At 41.1% G+C, this 2,107-nt stretch overlaps 1 non-coding gene across 1 annotated transcript; it reads right to left on the reverse strand.

The window, feature by feature from the left end:
* Nucleotides 1-356: 356 nt before the first annotated feature.
* On the reverse strand, nucleotides 357-464 carry LOC112731012 (small nucleolar RNA R71). Its single transcript, XR_003166808.1, has one exon. It is a non-coding gene; the product is annotated as a small nucleolar RNA R71 (small nucleolar RNA).
* Between the last annotated feature and the right edge of the window lie 1,643 nt (nucleotides 465-2,107).

Consider the following 2,107-nt stretch of genomic DNA (forward strand, 5'->3'; position numbering starts at 1 on the left):
GTGACTTTACTACACCAAATTCCAACTTACATGGAAGAAGCATCTCAATCCCTACCATTGGAGAAAACAATTTTGAGCTAAAAACTCAATTAGTTTCTCTGATGCAACAGAATTGCAAGTTTCATGGACTTCCATCAGAAGATCCTTTTCAATTTTTAACTGGATTCTTGCAGATCTGTGATATTGTTAAGACCAATGGGGTTGATCCCGAGGTCTACAGGCTTATGCTTTTCCCATTTGCTGTAAGTGACAGAGCTAGAATATGGTTGGACTCTCAACATAAAGATAGCCTGATCTCTTGGGATAAGCTAGTCACGGCTTTCTTAGCCAAGTTTTTTCCTCCTCAAAAGCTAAGTAAGCTTAAAGTGGATGTTCAAACCTTCAGACAAAAAGAAGGTGAATCCCTCTATGAAGCTTGGGAGAGATACAAGCAACTGACGAAAAAATGCCCTTTTGACATGCTTTCAGAATGGACCATCCTGGATATATTCTATGATGGTCTGTCTGAATTAGCTAAGATGTCATTGGACCATTCTACAGGTGGATCCATTCACCTAAAGAAAATGCCTGCAGAAGCTCAGGAACTCATTGACATGGTTGCAAATAACCAGTTCATGTACACTTCTGAAAGGAATCCTGTGAGTAATAGGACGCCTCAGAAGAAGGGAGTTCTTGAAATTGATGCTCTAAATGCCATATTGGCTCAGAACAAAATATTGACTCAGCAAGTCAATATGATTTTTCAGAGTCTGAATGGATTGCAAGCTGCATCCAACAATACTAAAGAAGCATCTTCTGAAGAAGAAGCTTATGATCCTGAGAATCCTGCAATAGCAGATGTGAATTACATGGGAGAACCTTATGGAAATACCTATAATCCCTCATGGAGAAATCATCCAAATTTCTCATGGAAAGATCAACAAAAGCCTCAACAAGGCTTTAATAATGGTGGAAGAAACAGGTTTAGCAATAGCAAGCCTTTTCCATCATCCACTCAACAACAGGAAGAGAATTCTGAGCATAATCCATCTAGCTTAGCAAATATAGTCTCTGATCTATCTAAGGCCACTTTAAGTTTCATGAATGCAAAAAAGGTCCTCCATTAGAAATTTGGAGGCACAAGTGGGCCAGCTGAGTAAAAGAGTCACTGAAACCCCTCCTAGTACTCTCCCAAGCAATACAGAAGAGAATCCAAAAAGAGAGTGCAAGGCCATTACCTTACTTGATGTGGCCGAACCCAAAGAGGAGGAGGAGGACGTGAATCCTAGTGAGGAAGACCTCCTAGAACGTTCACTGACCAATAAGGAGTTTTCCTTTGAGGAACCAAAGGAATCTGAGGCTCATCTAGAGACCATAGAGATTCCATTGAACCTCCTTTTACCATTCATGAGCTCTGATGACTATTCATCTTCTGAAGAAGATGAAGACATTGCTGAAGAGCAAGTTGCTCAATATTTAGGAGCAATCATGAAGCTGAATGCCAAATTATTTGGTAATGAGACTTTGGAGGATGAACCTCCGTTGCTCATCAAGGAACTAAATGCCTTGGTTCAGCAAACTCTACCTCAAAAGAAACAGGATCCTGGTAAATTCCTAATTCCCTGTAACATAGGCACCATGACCTTTAAGAAGGATCTGTGTGACCTTGGGTTAGGCATAAACTTAATGCCACTCTCTGTAATGGAGAAACTGGGAATCTTTGAGGTACAGGCTGCCAATTTCTCATTAGAGATGGCAGACAAATCCATGAAAATGGCTTATGGACAAGTAGAGGACGTGTTAGTAAAGGTTGAAGGCCTTTACATCCCTGCTGATTTCATAATCCTAGACACTGGGAAGGATGATGATGAATCCGTCATCCTTGAAAGACCCTTCCTAGTCACAGCAAAAGCTGTGATTGATATGGACAGAGGAGAGTTGGTCCTTCAACTGAATAAGGACTACCTTGTGTTTAAGAGTCAAGGTTCTCCTTCTGTAACCATGGAGAGGAAGCATGAAAAGCTTCTCTCACTACAGAGTCAACCAAAGCCCCCACAGTCAAACTCTAAGTTTGGTGTTGGGAGGCCACAACCAAACTCAAAGTTTGGTGTTGAACCCCCACATTCAA

This window comes from Arachis hypogaea, chromosome 12 (assembly GCF_003086295.3).
Source record: "Arachis hypogaea cultivar Tifrunner chromosome 12, arahy.Tifrunner.gnm2.J5K5, whole genome shotgun sequence".
NCBI classification, from domain to species: Eukaryota; Viridiplantae; Streptophyta; class Magnoliopsida; order Fabales; family Fabaceae; genus Arachis; species Arachis hypogaea.